The 18,768-nt window shown below is 42.1% G+C and overlaps 2 long non-coding RNA genes across 2 annotated transcripts in view; one reads left to right on the forward strand and one right to left on the reverse strand.

Annotated features, from left to right (window-relative positions):
- Positions 1–18,768, reverse strand: part of LOC308474159 — a 204,027-nt gene that overhangs the window by 19,942 nt on the left and 165,317 nt on the right. The window lies entirely within an intron of this gene.
- LOC308474116 lies at positions 6,399–15,313 on the forward strand. The gene is made up of 3 exons (XR_013984514.1): positions 6,399–6,518; positions 12,566–14,427; positions 15,174–15,313. It is a non-coding gene; the product is annotated as an uncharacterized lncRNA (long non-coding RNA).

Raw genomic sequence — 18,768 nt, forward strand, 5'->3', positions numbered from 1 at the left:
AGTCCCACTGAATTCAGCAGGATGTATTTTTTGTACTGAAGCTACATCAGCTAAGGCTTTTTTGAAAAACAACAGCAACGATTATTGGGTATTTCCTATAGCACAGACAGTCAGAAGGTACGTAGATCGGAACCTACTGGTAGGTATATGGATGATGGGCTATTGTTTAACAATAGTAACAACTAACAGACTTATTCAAAAAAGATTGGGCTGCTGAAACGAGGCTAGCTTGAGGGGAAATGAGGAGTTGATTTTTTATTGAAAGGATACCAAGAACTGAGTTCTGAGCCTAAGTACAAATGCCTGGCCTGAATGCCTGCTCAGGGGTATCCTGCTTTTTGATTCCAGATGGTGTGTCTACCCTCTGAGACACTATTTTGCACTTGACTCCAGTGAGTAGATCTGAGCGGATCCAGTGAAAGACAAAGAAGATTCCCACAACCCTGAAGACTGCTCACCACTGTTCTATAGTACAGAGAGTGCATGAGGACTGGATACTTAAGTAGAGCAACTCAGATGCCTAATAGCTATTGGATAGTCCTGCACTACAGAAACCTGACTTAGGACTCAGTTCGACTGGTAAAGAAAAAAACTGTTTATATGAGTTGTATGTGCGACATAACATTGTGCCACCAGATGGCGGCGTGGAGTTCTGTTTTTCTCTACCTGTTTTCCCTGTTTAAATTTACAACGCTTTAAACTGAAACACTTGTTGGATGTGTCTATATCCAGCCCAACTCCCTTTATAAGCCATCTAAGCTAGTGGTTGCCACATGACTTTGCCCAAGTGCCTGTCATCATATTTGGCCGGGAAGCTGAAGTCAAGAGGGGTCAAAATATCGGTTTCAAGCAGAGTAAAAAACAACAACCAGTATCCCTTGTCGATTCTCAGTACTTTTATGGCCAGTGAAATCTCAAAAAGAGCAGTTGACTGTAAAAGGCTGTGGTGCGTGCGTGGAATTAACTGTACTTGGCCACTTTGGAAAGAAAGCTCAAATTCAATCTCTTTAAATGCTGTCAATACTTGATAATACAGAAGCTGACTGGTGGGGTCCTTCAGTCACTACCCATTTCCACCGTAAATAACAAATAGTAAAATTGGGGGGTGGGACTTAGCCATTAATTAGGACTGGCATGGGTGAAAAGCATGGCTGGTTTCTCTATTTGCAAACTTAGCCACCTCTCTTGTTGTTCAGTGTAACTGAATTAGAGCTGGCAAAGTGAGGCTTGCTAATGTCTCTTCATAAGTTAATAAGCCAGTGGAGCACAGTGTCCTAGGTTGGCCAGTATCAGTCCTGTAATTTTAGAAGATTTCGCTGCCCTTTTTAGCAGATATCTGTAGAAAAGAACCATTAAAAATACAAACAGAGCTTGTGTGTTAGAAACAACTGGACCATAAAGGAGGATTTTTGGGCAGGAAGGAAACCAGAGGTATTAGAGCTGTGGAGTTTAAATCACTCTAGCAGCCACTGTTCTAGTCAGCAACACTTCTACACTTTTACTTTATAGTTAAAATAACCCCTGTTGAACCTGAGCTGCTACATCACAGCAGATAAAAATTTAGATACTTTTAATTTAACTTAGAAACTCTCCCTGATCCATACAGCACATATTCCAGAAGGCACTCCATATCCCCCCAGGGAAAAATGGTTTAAAGGACAATGTGCACTTTGTGGTGTCTATAAAAGACTGTAAGGAGAAAATTTGGTAAAATAGGTTCAACACCTGTGGCTATAACAGAGCAGAATGAAAATGCATGGTATAGATATGCTGTCGAGCATAATATAAAGCTCTTGTCAGCAGCTAGTTTTCCTAATGGGACATTTAAAGGAGGGAGTAAGGAATGGTGGCAAAGCAGGGATAGTGGCAAAGCTCTTAAAATGCACTGCCCACTAGTTCCATTGCCACAATTGCCACTCCGCCCAAAAGGCTCTTTAGTTTCTAGATTAGTAACTAAACATCACTCAAGGGATGTTCAGATTTGCCCAAGTGATCTCCAGTGGGTGGCAAGGAATGCTGTTGGGAGTGTACCTTCTTTCTCAAGTGACTCCTCTGCCAAAACAAAACAGTAAAGTCCAAACGGGGCCCCTAGAAAGATCACGAAATGAGGAAAGGGGTGTATTTTGCTGTAGGAGATTATTTCCCCAGTTTGATTCAGCACTGGCTATTATGAACAGTGGTATTGTGTTGGAATACTCAATGCTTGCTTTTCAAGATAATGACCCAAATCCACACACTATTTAAGCCAATTAAAATAAATGGTCTTAAGTGCAGCTAGCTCTGGGTTGGTTTGTAGCCCAATGGGTGGAACCAGCTCTTAATGAAATCAGTAGGAATATTCCCCTCAATAAACTAAGCAAGATTGTTCACAAACCAAAGTCCTTAACAGATTGAAGTGCAGGTATACATACAGAGTTTACAATGGTAAGGTATGTATAGCTGCTGATGGTGTGATTGGACTTGTTTGTTTTTTTAAAAATTGCTGGTTATTTTGCTTGTTAGTTTCCACAGAGTTACATCACCACTTCCTAAGCTAATGCCTCTTCATCTTAAAAGGTACCTTGTTAGGGCTCCTGACCATGTCATTGCATTCTTCTCCTCCGCACCCGTGAGATAATATCAGCAGGCTTTGTTGCCAGTTTTGAATCACCAAATTGTTCTGTTGCCTTTAGAGGCTAAAATTCAGGAGACAATATCTGAGCCAGAATTCAACACATGAGGCATCTTAGAAAGGGCAAACTAATGGATGCACCCACAGACTAATCAACGGGAACATGGCAATTGGTGATTGGCTTGCGCATGTGCAAATCATCACATGAAAAATTAGTGAAGGGAAATTATGCTTATTTATTGAATTTTAGACCACCTTTCATCCGAAAATCTCAGGGTGGTTTGCTGCATAAAGAAGCAACACTGTACCATGCATGGTCCTTTTAACATACTTATCGTAAGAGTTTGTACAGTGGTACCTCAGGTTAAGAACAGTTTCAGGTTAAGAACGGACCTCCAGAATGTGAAAGAAGACTGGAAGAAATTTAAAGACTATTTACAGAAATATTGCAAAATTAAGGAATCTTAGAAGGATGTTGGATAGAAACTAAGAGGTTTTTAGCTGTAATGCTTTAAGAGATATGAAAAAAGGTTAACAATTGGGTAAAAGTTTAATGGTAAGGATTTGCTGAACTAACAAACTGAACTGGAATACAAAAAAGGGAGGTATGAGGAGGTCCGGGGAAATAAGTGTAGGGAAGTAGGTTTGGAAAATCAATGTCTTTTTAACTGTTTTATTTTGTATGTTTCCTTTTTATTCTTTATTTTTTTGTTATATTTTAAAAACGTTATTCTTTTTTTTTGTACTCTGTTTTTTTTTGTATTTCTTGAAACTTTAATAAATATCATTTAAAAAAATAAAATTAAAAAAAACAGAATGAATTAAGTTCTTCACTTGAGGTACCACTTTAGCTAATGGGGCCTCCCACCACTGCCACACTGCTGCCGTGCAATTTCTGTTCTCATCCTGAAGCAAAATTTCAGGATTTCTGTTCTTAACCTGAGGTACTATTTCTGGGTTAGCAGAGTCTGTAACCTGAAGCGTCGGTAACCCGAGGTACCACTGTACAATGATGCGTGAATACCACGCTCAGCCCTGATACTGTGATGTTGCCTCCTGTATTATTCCATAGTTTAATAATGTGCTGTGTGGAGAAGCACTTGCTTTAGTCTGTTTTTAACTTACAAACCCATTGACAAGACTAAGATTCTAAAGACAATTGCCATGATCCAGCATTCTACACTACAGTCCTGTCCATGTGTGTGAAATGTTCCCATTCGTTCTTGTGGGTGGGGCAATCCATGAGCACTAAAAAAATAAAAATAAGAAAAGCACACACAGCTTCATTCCCAAGAAGCAGGGAAGATGTATAAGGGAGTGAGAGAATTTTTCTGCGAACACTGAAGCTGCCCCATCCCTTCATAAGGTTTGGATGTATGTTTAAATTCATGAAGTCTAAAGTCCACTACGAGACCTTTCATAAAAGCCATGCTTCCTTTTGAACTGATGCTTGTTGCTGCATATTGGGAAGTGAGGAGGGGTAGAAATGTTTTTGATGATTCATTGACCTCCAGATGCCAAGCTACCAAACACTTGTCGGGTTCAGCTACGCAAGTTGCAACTGGTCAGCCCCACCTTTTCAGCAAAGTCAAGTGGACATTTCTGGAGAATATCTGTGGTGTGAGAAATAACTGCACACTGTCCATATCAGCTTCTCTGGCATATCTTGAGAGATATGCAGGTGCTTAGATAGTAGATGCAAACACATTTTCACTGAGGTCAGCATTCCCAAGCTAATGGAGATCTGTCTGTGGAGGGGGAAAGCCTCTTGCTCTCCAGTTTCCCCTAGGAAAAATATTATTTATTTTTTTAAAAAAAAATATTGGCTAAGCTCTTTCCTCAGAACTTTGTTTATGGGGGATGATTGCAAAGCAAGAGAAACAGGGCTAGGTCTGAACAGAGTGTAAGGTGGGGTGGGCAGGGAATAACACCTCACCACTTTGACTCATCCAAAGACTTGAACTGAGCCCAAACTAAATAGCTCAAGAGGCCCCCTCAGACTTTACAGCCTTAAAAGGTTAATACAAGTTTGGAAGTGCCCTGATAAACATCTGAAGTACCTGTACACTTGGAAAGAATGAAGCTTGTTTTTTCAGATACCTGCTCAAATTTGGCATGCTTAAAGAACCACGCGTCAATCTATAAACACAGGGCAACACTGATACAGCACAGATATCAGGAAGAAAAATAAATATAGGAACATAAAAGAATGGTGTTTTATGTTCTTGTTGAACTTTATCCTCAGTTTTATAGGGGACTGAAAGAGCTATCAAAAGAAAAGCAAAAATACATTGTATGTTGACTAACACAGTACCAAGATCAGTGACCCACGCTGGCATGGTGATTTTGACCTGTGCAATTTTAGGTGTTCATATCTACGAAGGCTTTTTTTCACACTGTAGTGTCACCATTGCTGATGAATCTTTATTCCACACCTTCTTGGAGACACCCAAAGCCTATTGGCATCTGAGCTGCAAACCACAATAGGGTTCAGCAAACCCCCATGTCGTGTATTTTGTACATAAGAAGTTGTTTGCACGGTCAAACCAAAAGCCTGTTAAGTCTAGCATTTTCTTCCTACAGCAGCAAGCTAGATGTCTACAGGAAGTCTACAAGCAGGGTATGCTGCAGTTGAAGCAAGGGGGTGTTTTCTGGCTCTCTGCATGTTTTATTTTTCCTTACATGATCTGTGAATGACATTGTGTCTTGCCTTTCCTCTCAGGAGCTCGGGGCTATGTGCTGGATCCTGCTCTCCCTCCTTTATTTTTGCACCAGCTCTGTAAGGTAGGCTAGGCTGAGTTGATATGTGTACATAATCAGCATCTCTTGCCCATAGCTTGGTGGGGGGATAGAGGGGCTCAGTCCATATACAGGTACTGGACCCAGGGAATCCTGCTGGCATTCCCAGTCTCTCTCCTCAGCCATTCCACTTGGCTACATGATCTGAGGGGAAAAGGAGGTGAAACAGCCATTTGGCTCCTACCCTCTCAGAAGGACAGGTCTCTTACAGTGACTGACCATTTTACCTGGGCACAATGTGGCATATAAATGTGGCATATAAAGGTTGGTACCAGAATGTAGTTATTTTCCTCTTCCCTTCCCATCACTTTTTCATTTTGTATCTTGTCTATTGCACTGTAAGGGAACCAATTATTTTACTCCTTGTGCTCTGCTTAGAAGTATTTGAAGTGCTTAAAAAAACATCACAGCAACATAAGAACACACTTTAAAAAAAACATTGTCTATTTAATCATATCTAGCATTCTTGAAATGACCAACCAAGTGCCTATGGGAAGTCTGCAAGCAGTACAAGGTTGTGCAAGCAATAATAGCACTACTGTAGCCAATTCCCTCCCCCCCACAGGCCTTGGAAGCCACTTGCCAATGTCACTAAAGCCTAGCTAAACAAAGTCTGTTCCAGTATTTGAAAGCGTTTTCACCCCTTTAAGAACCATATCTTTCAAATCTGGAATATTCTTGGCCACTATGGTGTTCAGTAGTAAAATAATACAATAAAGTGAGTCTTTTTAGTCCAACTCTCGATCATCTACTTTTCCCCACCTCCCCCATTTTTGTTTTAACACCCCCCAAAAAAAAACCCTCTCAAAGGCTATCATAGTCTATTGGACTTTGTATTTGTCTGTGTATTTTGGGCCACAGAGTTTTTGTTGTCGTTGTGGCTTAAAATCAAAAAGAGCATGACAAAAAAATAGACCTCAAACACAGATGAGACTGAAGGAAAACAGCGTAGCTACCCTCAGGTATTGTTGTGGTGTGTGGCTCTCTGGTGGGAAGCATCACTGGACACTCTTGGGCTCAGGTCACACAAGCAGAAAACTGAAAATGGGTGTCATTGTGAGACTGGGATAGACTTATATCAGACCCTGCAAGCGTCCCTATTTTCCAGGTATGTCCCTGATTTAGAGAAGCCACCCCAGTTTCTGATTTGATCCCAGAATGTCCCACTTTTCCTTAGGATGTCCTTATTTTCACTGGGCAAATGTTAAAGGGTATGGAGTTATCCAACCCCTGAGCTGTCTGAAGGCAATCCTGTATAGGGAAGGTTTTTTTTAATGTTTAATGTTTTATTATGTCTTTATATATGTTGGTAGCTGCTTGGAGTGGCTGAGGTAACCCAGTAAGATGTGTGGGGTATAAATAGTAAAATTATCATTATGGAATGGGACATCCCTAATTTCATCAGAGAAATGTTGGAGGGTATGTTATATCATCTTTGAATCTCTCTTATTTCCTTTATGTTGACAGCTGGTCATGTTTCATGTGGAAGAGGAAGCTGCAATAGAGCTTTCTCAAGTTCTCCACATCTCCAGGAGAGGTTTTTGTAATGAGCGTTCTGGGCAATGTGGTATTGTAATGTGAATGTACCGTAAGCCCTTATTCTTATTATCATTATCATTATCATCATTATCATTATAATTACCTGCCCTTCGCCAAATGTTGCCAGGACAGGACATAGCAATGTAAAATACAGCATTAAAAGCAGTTTAAAATAAATTGCAATCACAACCCCAAGCTTCTGAGGGCAGTGGAACTACCAAGAGGACCCCCTCTTCTGCTCTGAATATGCAAGAGGGTCTGTATGGAAAGAGGAGGTTCTCCAGATATTTGTAGCCCAAATCATTTAGGACTTTAAGCACTAATGTGAGCATCTTGAAGTGGGCCTGGAAAGTGTACAAAAGTGTCTCCCTAGACCCACTTCCCTTGTGGTAAGAAACACATTTTTGGAAGTACTGTGCAACAGTCTCAGGTGGACCAACACACAAATATACAAATGAGCCTTTCTCTAGTGTTTTCACTGCATTCATTCATTCATTCTTGTTCTATGCTTGTTGAACTCAGGGATTTTGCATTAAACGTTTTCTTCATCACTGTAAAGCAATGGGATGAGGCAGCTCGTCCCATTTTGCCACCTGAACCGAAATGGGATTGTGCCATCTCTTGCCCACCGCCACTGTGCCCCAACTGCCCCACCACTTCTGCTGCCAAAACTCGGTGAGAGGTGGCATTCTGCAAGGACTTCTTCACCCCAGGGGAAGGGAAGATGAGTGGCAACATGGCGCACCAGAACACATTCCTCTCAATGAAACAGTGGCATTGGCAGAAGCAGTGGGGTGGGCAGAGTACCACCTCTTGCACTTCCACTGCCTGAGGCAGCTGTTTCACCCCACCTAATGGGTGGGCTGGCTGTGCTCATTTATCTTCACTTGGAACCTGTTTTTAAAATACTTCTCACTGGGCACAAAAGCATGCAATACATTGAATATGGAACATAATTAGCTGTCTGAGGAGGGCTGGTTCTCCTCTTTCATGGCTTTATTTCACAATGTTCCAGTAATATAGGAATACAGAAATCAAATTAGGGAAGGTGGGGGGGGGGGGAGAAACTGAATCATGTTGGAAGAACCACAACCATCTCAGAGACTAGGTCAGATGGTAGAGAGGGCACTGGTTCTGCATTCCTAAATTAGCAAGAAGCACATCAGATGGAGAAACAACAAGCAGCAACCACGCCACATAAGAACAGGCCCTGATATATTGCTCATTTAACAGAACTTTCTGAAAGCACAATGACTTTAAGAGCATTATATTAACTTGCTCATCAGGCAGCACCCAGAAAACAATTAACTTGGGCATCATGCAAATGATGGAACTCAGTAGCTAGGTAAGGAAGACAGTCTCCCCCTGCCCAAACTTGTTCCCTTAACCCACTGTGGGATATTATTCAGCCTCAAGATTGTGCCAGTGATGCCATTTCCAGGGCTGGGAAAAGAAGGTGGAGCATGACATCCTGGCTGTGGGCTCCTAAACCCCACTGGGTATATACAAGCTGACTGAGCCATGCTCTTTAGGACTGGGAGGAGCCAACCACAGGTAGCTCACTCTGATCCCTCAATAGCCTCAGTCAGTACCTGTGGGAGGATAGTGGGAGAAAGACTCACCCTTGTGGTTGAAGGTGCTCCAGGGAAAAGTGCTGCCTTGGCTGCTGAACAACTCCAACATTCAACCGCAAAGGAGTCACAGCTAATGTTTACAACCTCATGTGAATCTCAGCCAAAGTTTAACCACCAGAAAATCACAGGAAGAGCTGGGTAAAGAGAAAAAGAAGGGGTCCTGCCAGGAAATAAATGAGATGTTTCCTGTAGTAAGCCCCATCTAATATATATCCACTATCAAAGCCAATCTATTCTCCATTGGTAGAGTCACAACTATGCACAGACTCTCCTGAGTAAGAGGTTCTTCAGTCTTAGGTCTTCTACTTTGACTCTAGTGAAAAGGACCATGAACTTTCCAGTGGTGACAACTGCATACCTGTGGGAAGATGAGTTTTTGCAGGTAACAGTGTTGCTTTGGTGTGACAACACAGTGTTGCATCCAGACTGTCAACAGCCAAGTATTCTAGTTTCACACTCCGATGTACTTTTGACATACTGTGGTACCTCGGGTTACAGACGCTTCAGATTACAGACTCCGCTAACCCAGAAATAGTACCTTGGGTTAAGAACTTTGCTTCAGGATGAGAACAGAAATGGTGTGGTGGAAGTGCGGCAGCAGCAGGAGGCCCCATTAGCTAACGTGGTATCTCAGGTTAAGAACGGACCTCCAGAATGTATTAAATTCTTAACCCGAGGTACCACTGTATTGCATAGTAATCAGGGCCTGTTGTTAATTGCTGGCATACAATTCCCATCAACCCTGACCACTGGCATTGAGGCTAGGGTTGATGGGAGTTAGGAGTCCAATAGCATCTGGAGGTCCATCCCATCCTCACTGATGTAAGCTGACATTCTTACCTTGGAGTAAGTCGCATTGAACTCAGTGGGGATAGTTTTATGTATTTATTTACTCAAATTGTATCTCTCACCAGTATGATTCCAGGGAAGCTAACAGAGTAGCTAAGTAGGGAGAGTGGTATGAAACAACAATCAAAAAGCACAATTTGAAAATTTGTGTTCTCTTGTTTTTAGTTGAAACATTTAAGGAGCAAGGAAGCCTCTTTTATGCCTTCCTTCTGTGAATATACTGACTGTGTAGAGCGGGGAACAGGATAGTGGCTGCTGGCTCAGCATCCTGTCCCCTGTCTTCACTGGAAGATGTGGAAAGAGGCCTCTATATGCAAACCATTGTATGTGCTCTTATATGCAATCGATACTTGAAGGAATCAGTGTTGTCTCCAGACTATTCCATAATTATTTGTATTACAAAACTTTCCTATAGTCTATAACCCCATCACACCTTCTGACCATGCATATCCTGAACACATAAAGGCAGAGCCAGATGGCATCTGCTGCCACCAGTAGAAGGTATGAAAGGAACCTCCATTAACATATACTTAAGGGTTCCTAATCATATGGAAGAGCCTAAGTGCCTATATATGCACGAGGACAATATGAAAAATATTCATTCACACTAATATATTAGGTGGCTAAACAGTTTTTGGAATCTGCCATGTCAGATTGGAAGAGGGGACTGCATAGCTGAATGCTTTCCCATGGGAAAAATATCCCTGCACATACATGGGATGGGGAGCAGGGTGAAATCCACCCTACTTAGATTCCAAAGCAGACATACCTGATCTGATCCAGGCCGATCATGATGCTGATTCGATCAATGGTCCACTTCAGAATCCACAATCCAAAGGATTCCATTACAAGGATTGTGTGCTGCCTCTCTTGCCTTCAACTGCATCCTTAGAGCACATAATGAAAACAACATACAAGGTGGCCCGAGGGCTGTGCCCTGTCTCTTTTGCTCCCCCTATTTCTTATTGTATTTTGGGCTTGTTGCCGCTGCATGCCTTGAACAAACAGTGAATGAGTCCCCCTAAGAACAACAGGACCTTCCTTTGCTCCCAGTGGGAATTGTATAGAAGAACACAAGGGCCCCACATGTAAACACAGGAGCAACCCTTGGACCCCCTCATAAGTTGATTTCAATGGTGTTTTTAAGGAGTTTTAAGGATTCTGGGTGGATTTTTAAGGATTTCCCCCTAAAAATCTGGCGGGAAACAGGATGGGATAGATTTATTCCCATTCATTCAGGCAACTGGGACAGACTGGACTTCAGTGGATCCATCCGTCCCTATATATACAGAAAAAATAGCATGAGAAAAGACAAGCCAGGACGCTTCACTCTGAGTTCTACTTTTTTATTGTAAACCACCCTGTGATCTTTGGTTGAAGCACAGTATAGAAAACAAACAAAGAGCAGTTTTGCAGGATGTCTTGAATATTGGGAGCCACCCAGAGTGGCTGGGGAGGCCCCAGAGTGTTCAGAGCAGTGGGAGTAGCGTAGCCTTCTGTAGCCTGTTATTCAGCTAGTGATGCTTAAGTCCCCACCCCGGGGGGGGGGGGGGATTATGGACACCTGTATCTTTGCAGGCAGAAAAGCAGCTGGGTGGGGAGAGAATTTTTGAATTGAGAAGCAGCTATTGGGGGGTGGGGATAGTCAAGGAACCTCGCATCATTTCATTCTTCAGAGACTCACATTGGTGTAAGGATGCTGATGATAACAACGACTTCTATTATTATTTGCTTTCGTTGCCATTGTATTATTTGTTTAAAATTGCCCTGAAAGTATTTCCTGGGATTGTGGGGTATCTAAAACACAAATAAACAAAGAGAAAAAGTTATGTGGAAAATACAAACAAGACCCTTGGCCCACCCACACTCTCATTTGTCCTGTGATTTCAAGTGCTTTTAATGTGTGTCATGTGTCTGAGAGGTGTGGTTTTTTGTCCCACTGTTTTCCCTAGGAAAACCTGCTCTTTACTGCTGAATCGGAACCAAAGTCAATCTGCAGAAAACCCAATTGAGGTTTGTTCCAATTCAGTAGCAAACAGTGGGTTTTCCAGGGGAAAGCCGCAGGGCCGAAACAGAAAACAAAAACCCATCTCTCAGACTCATGACTTAAAATCACAGGGCAAACAGAAGTGTGGATGGGAGCCCTGTGCGTTGGGCCTCAGACTACTTTTTACAGGGACAGGCTGTTGCTCAGTGCAAACTGAAACCGTTCCCCCAAATATTTTACAATGTTACAGGTGTATCTGGACCATATCTCAGTTCATGGGAAGGCACCCGTCCTGCATCAGTCAGCAAAGTACCTCAGACCCTCCTGACCCTGATTAAACTCCTCTGAGCCCAAAGCGGTTAAGATGTCTGGCACAACACAGCTCAAGAAGAAACAGCTGCACCATATTCCGGTTTCCCCTGAGCTTACTTTCAAATAACTTTCGTAACAAATTTCCAAACTGTTTTGCAAATGCCAGTAAGTGCTAAGAAGCAGTTTGAGATTAAGATAGCCGACGTGAAAAAATGTCTCTCAGGAAAAAAAAGGGCTGTGTGCACAGGGATGTTTCGTAAACGTCCTCCAGAGCAAAAGCCTGTCTTGCCAAAACAGTTATAGGTAAGTTGTAGCATAGTGAACTTTAACCTTTAAGACATGGGTCGGCAAACTAAGGCCTGGGGGCCGGATCTGGCCCAATTGTCTTCTGGATCCGGCCCGCGGACGGTCTGGGAATTGTAACCTTTAAGATGTTCCCTCCAAGGCTTTCAAGAGTTCCAGTGAGTGTGATGACTTTAAATCTAAACTGATGAACTAAATAAATGTTGTTGTAAAGTAATAAGATTTTGTAAGCAACAACCTTTTATTAAGTGGTGCAGCAATAAAACTTCTAGCAGTTTTTGCAAAAGCTAAAGAAGGGCCAGTATGGTTTCAAATTGGATGGGGGACCGCATGTTGAGATCAGGAGATTCAACAAATGTCCCTCAGGGTACCTTCCAACTTTCTATGAGTCTGCTATTCTAAGTGCGTTTTCTGTTTGGAATGCTCCTTTTTATTACAAATCAGGCATCTTTCACTTGAAATCATTACTGTCTTCATATTAATAATGAAATGTCTTTTCTGGCGACGCTTATGCTAATTTCTTTTATTTAGAAAACGCTATAGGAAAATCTATCGGATTACAAGCTGTGAGATACCAATGAATACAAACAGAACATTGTTTAACCATCTCGATCAAGCAGTTGATACAAGGAATGTACATCCACTTTGGACGAGGCCTAAATATTGAACGGCAGCAGACCACTCTGGACATATCAGGACTTCCTCCCAAGAGAACCTGCTCTTCTCAGCGCTGGACTGAAGTGAAGCAGACTGGTCCCAAAACTTTGGATTCCCTTTAGAGCTTCACAGAGTATGAGGACAACTGAATGTGTGCTTTCAGCTTGCAAACAAAAAGTAAAAATTTCATTCAAAATGTTTAGGAGAAATTTGCAACAAATGCTGAAAAAATTCCATGAGAGATTTAAAAAAGAAAATCCCCAAATTGCTGCAGAAATGTAGAGAACCAAAATTAAGTGTGTGGGGGGGGGGGGGGAGAAAATCCAAGAGAACCAAAATTAGTGGATTTTTCTACCCCTAGTGTGGGGACAGCTGTCCAAGGAGGAAAATAAAAGCTTTACCCCTCCCCCAAAATGAAAGGGGAGGGTTGAAGGTGAGCCCCATTGAGGCCCTAAGTGCTAGGCTTCCCCCAGTTGTGACTGGGATTGCAGCCTCCCCAAACACCCTGCAAGTCAATGGGGAATCTCTATAGATTTGCATGGAGGAAAAGACAGGTGCATGCATCCTCCAGAATGGCTGGTAAGGGAGAAAAGGACTCATGGGGCAACAGATTATTCGGGGGAGGGGTAGGCTGCAGCTTGCTCCCTCCTGTTTTCAGCTTGCAACCTTTATTTTCCTTGTTTAACAGCTGTCTCGGTGAATGCCTTCCTGGCTTGCACTGATGGAAGTGCAGAATAGGTGGCAGCAAAAATAGTGATAGCTCATTATAAAAAGAAGCCTTTTCCACCCCTATTTCTGTTTTGATTGTTTTGAGTTAGAAATACAACAGACATTGAAAATACCATATTTCAACATAAGAAGATTTGAGGGGCATGCACAAGGCATGGCAAATTTATGCAGAGATGGGCAATATTTGCAATATGTTAGAATGAGAAAAATAACAATGGAATTAGATACTTCATACACGTCTCATTATTTTTATCATTTTATGAACAATTTGTTCAGTACTTATGTATTATTAATATTGTTGATCAATCTGAATGCCAGACACATTTATCTGCCTATCAGATGCCATGAGATTGGACACCTGGTTTTATTTATAGCTTGGTGGCCATTTCAAGGGATACATTTGGAACTGTAACTCGAAGTGGAGGGTTTCCTCCATAAGACTTATGCCACCATAGAGTTCAAATATGTTCGCCAATCAGAATTATTATTATGCTTTACCAGTGTATGAGTAGAACACTGGACTCAATGGGCCAGCATGTTTCCTCCTATGTTCTTATGAGTTGAACTGTCATTCTCTGTCTACATCCAAGGGCATTATTTCATCAAGTAACTTGTTGAATGCATCTGTTGGTATTTTAAGCATTTTTGTTTTGTTTTTGTCTTTAAATATTTTGTCACAAGTGTCAAACATTAGTAAAGTATTCATATAATTTCTTCTGCAATCTCCATGTTGTCTTTAACAGCAACCATTGCTCTGGAATCATTCATATTTTCAATCTATTCAGCAATGGCAGAGGTACCAGAAAGGTTTAGTAAAGGTAGTGGGGTATTCTTTGGGATGTGCTTATTATGACCTCATCTATATGACTTCATTATGGCACTGTGCCATCCTGACAAGTATAGGCTGTCATCAATAAACCTGGTACCACCAGTATATTGTGGGTCAATCTCAGGAGAATTTGAAGGGAGTTAACTCTGACAAAAACTGATTGGGACCCCATCAGCTGGTAAGTGGGCAGTCCAACCAAGATTGCTTTGGAATTTTTTATGGGTGTCTGTTCTCTGTATTGGCATGAATGGTCAAGAGCTGTGGAAGTTTGTGTTGCCCAGGATTTTGCAGCAGAACATGGAGAATACATTAGTCAATGCTTTCACCCAGACTAGTGCCTCAAACTAGTTGCCAAACAGTTTGATGTATCTAGGTACAGGACTCAAACTACATTATATATAGGTTTTTCATGTCTTTTCATGTGGGTGTGTATAAATCCAAAATCAACCTGGGTGGACTGTGAGTTTCGGAAGAGGAAGGCTGGATGGAGAGAGGCTACTCAAACTTCCCCCCTCTATTTCTATGCTCTAATCCACCTTCCCTAGCCTCCCCCCCACTCACCATCCATGTTGAGAAAGATATAGGGGTGCATGTGGCTTCTAAAAAAAGTCATATACAGACACATGAAAAGGAAGAGGGAGAAGATGTGGAGGCTACGATTTGTAGGGAAAGGACCTTGAGAAGATATGATAGAGTGAAAGATACCTTTCCCAAACATTAAACAGAGTGGGTCACCAAAGTTGCTCCTTTCTCATGGCACTCTGTTGTCTAGGCCTGGACCCCTACTTGACCATGCCTATCAGACAGCCACAACCTATCTGCTTGCCACTGGATTCTTGTGCCTCTAGAGTCTAGCCTAGCATGACTACTGTCCAGCATCTTGACAATGACCAAGATCTGTCCTCATTTTTTCTTGTTTACCAGGAACAGAGATCATTTGCCATGTAAATATCTATATCAGGTGTTGTGGCACAAACATTTCTGACATCTGTTGATAAAAGTCAAGACCAACTGAAGGCCGAACAATGATTAACCCATCTTCATTTCCATCTTTTATCAATAAAATACAGGATCTAGCATGTTTCAGAGATGAATATTAAACATAAGTCTCATGACTCAAATATTTACCACATTCTCTGCTGGCTCACCAAGTGCCTTCAATATATGACTCATTTTCACCCTTGTTTTCATCATTTACTGGTAAGTGTTGGTTTCTATCATGACAGATTGGCAACCTCATGCCAAAGACAATGGTGCAACATGGAGGGTCATACAGTCCCCAGGGCACATTTGTCAGAGGTGATTACTGCAAAGCATTATTTATATAGGACAATATCCCATGCTTGATGCCTGCAGGGCGCAAGTGGCTCAAGTCTGAATACTGATGCCTTCCTCAAAAATCAGAGATGAAGAGATGTGTCACAAATTGACACAAAAAATGGAAGATTGGGAGAATGAGAAACTGTGAGGAAGGGAAATTTACAGATTCATTCATTCCTAATCATGTTCCCCACCCCACTAGCTCACCTGCTTTCTAAACTAAAAAGCCCAAAACATAGACTTTCCTCATGAAGGAGTTGTTCCATTCCCTTGATTATTTTGGTTGCCCTTTTCTGAATCTTTCCCAGCTTCACAATAACTTTTTGAGATATGGCATGACCAGAACTCTGCACTGTAATCCAAGGGCATTGCATTGTAGAAAGGCATAGACAAGGCCAAGAAGAATGTAAATTGGCATCTATTGGTGGTCCATGTTGAGGAGATTGAGAAGGATTTCTGACTCTCAATTGTGAAACAGTAACAGCAGTGGGTCTTAGCCTGGAATGACTGTGAGCTCAGCTGGTGCTCAAAACAAACCCATTTGTTCAACAGCTGCTGAGAGGCAGTATACTCCTCCATGCTAAGTATGTGTCTTTTGCATCTGGCTCCAGCTGGAGGATCTTGGGATTCGAGTAAAGCACCAAGTAGATTCCATAAGCCCGAAGTCTACCTTCCTCTGGGATAGAGATCAGGAAGAAGTGATGGACTTTCCCCCTTTGCTGTCAGCCACATGAGCAGTGAAATCTCAGCTTGGATCTCAGTCTGTTGACACAAGTCAGGTGTACTTGCATGCAATGCTGGAAACAATGTACATGTTCTGTTCATAGTGGTTTCTTTGCAAGCAATGCAACTTCTTGGCCGGGCAACTGAATGTACAACATCCACAGTTCCCTTATCTGCTATGTAACCATCCTGGTCTGAAGACATCATGTACTTGTCTATCCCTGCTCTGATAAAAATAAAGCATATAAAATACAAATACATACACATACTATCCCAGGCCAAAAATGCTCTCAGGAGAACACACTGTGACTAGATAAGAAGGGGCAGGCTGGCACGTAGCTAGCTACCTTTTTGTATGCTGATGTCAATAGGACTATCAGCAAGAGGGAGGGACCAATTCAGTTTACAGGAGCACCAAAATGTGGATCCGGACTGAGGAATAGTAAAGGGAAAGATTGCTTATAGACAAAACAATGAGGTGACCTCATTGGAAGGTTATAGGTTTAATTAGTAGATTAATCAACCTCACCTTTAGTTGGTTAACTGTCTAGGACAGGCATGGCCGAACTTGGCCCTGCAGCTGTTTTGGGACTACAATCAGTTGTGGAGCTTCATGCTCTGGTACCGGGGGGTGGAGAGCAGGCGGGGGCAGGGCTGACGCACGTCCTGGGGGTGTGGCGCCCAATGTGGGCAGGGGGCAGCCGTGATGGCACCCCACTGGGATTGCACTGCCGGGGGTGGTACGCTCCCCCCCACTCCTCTTCCTCCGCCAGTGACTACAATTACCATCATCCTTGACCACTGGTCCAGTTAGCTAGGGATGATGGGAGTTATAGTCCCAAAACAGCTGGAGGGCCAAGTTTGGCCATGCCTGGCCTAGGAAGTAGCAGCACCTCTGTTTGTTGAATACAATTTCTTTGAGTTGGATCCACACTGATAGTACAACTTTATGGTACCTGTCTACTTCAAAATAAGTCTCATTGAGTTAAGTGGGCACAGAATGCCAGCCTAAGTTATTTGTAACTGAAATGAAATAAATGCGAAAAGGTAAACAGGTAAAAGGTAAAAGGTAAAACATTGATTTCAACGGGAATCAAGTAGAACTAAGGCTATTGGCTCTGTCTCCATGTAGCGTTGCCCTCCCTGCCTTCCACCCCACCAGCTGCCAACACCAAGAGTGAAAATCTGGGTGGAGTTTTTGAGCTTTTTCTCCTTAGATTTTTAAAAATAAAAATAGCCCAACTGGCCATAGGTTTTTCTACAACGTTTGATCATTGGCAGACACGTTTCACTTCTCTTGAAGTGCTGTGATGCCCCAGAGGGATATACAGTGGAACCTTAGTTCTCAAACTTAATCTGTTCCGGAAGTCCATTCCAAAACCAAGACGCTCTTTCCCATAGAAAGTAATGCAAAATGGATTAATCCGTTCCAGACTTTAAAAAACAACTCCTAAAACAGCAATTTAACATGAATTTTACTATCTAATAAGACCACTGATCCATAAAATGAAAGCAATAAACAATGTACTCCTTTGGGAGTTCATTAGCTTTGAAAAGGAAAACATAGGAGAAGCAATTCATTTGTAATTATCTGTTGATGACTGATATTCCAATGACTATTGTGTGCTGTTAGATCTGTAAAAAAAAAAAAAAGGTATATTTCCACCTCAGCAGACAGCAAAACAGAATAAAGGCTTCTGCAAAATAAACCAGTTACAACAGAATAGAAAATACCATATGAAAGTATAAATGAATTTCAGAACAGATTGGTACATATTTGCACATCTCTAATTACACCACTTGAATTTGCTGGAATGTGATTGAATTCCACCTGAAAATAGTGATAGCCTGGAAGCACCAATGGCTTTATCTAACATTCAAGTGGAAATTCTGTTGTGGACAAGAGAATATTTCAGGCAATAATGTGCCACGGTGTTCATACATATCAAATTCCACTCCTCTGAATAGCTTTCAGGAAGCATTGGGAAAGGGCTGGGGCTGGAGGCAATTATTAACAAAGCTTTATTGCAAACACCAGTCTTTGGGCCACTCTCAGGCACTGTAGCAAACTTCCCATGAGAACACAGTGTGCCTCTTAACACACTGCAGGATCCAATTAGAAGAGACAGTGACCGTAATTAGCATGCTCAAGAAAACACATCTAAAGACAGCTGTGACATATTCTGTTGGGTCAGACAGGAGCAAGATAGAATTCTCATAATCGCCCTCCCATCCAGTCAGCTTAAAAATGAAAAAAAAGTTTTGACCTTAACTGACACAGTGATGAAGCTTGTTCTACCCTCAATCATCCATCCCATCTTCCCAGGCCATATGGCCTAACACCTCACTCACCAGCTTTTCAACATGGCCCTCTGACTTCAGGGCTCCAATCCTAAGCAGTCATTAAAGAGCCATTTCAAAGGATTGCTGGGTTTCAGTCTGTACATTGTTTCAGAAAGTGAATTGGGTAGATTCA

This window comes from Podarcis pityusensis (assembly GCF_964106645.2).
Source record: "Podarcis pityusensis genome assembly, chromosome: 1".
Lineage (NCBI taxonomy): Eukaryota > Metazoa > Chordata > Lepidosauria > Squamata > Lacertidae > Podarcis > Podarcis pityusensis.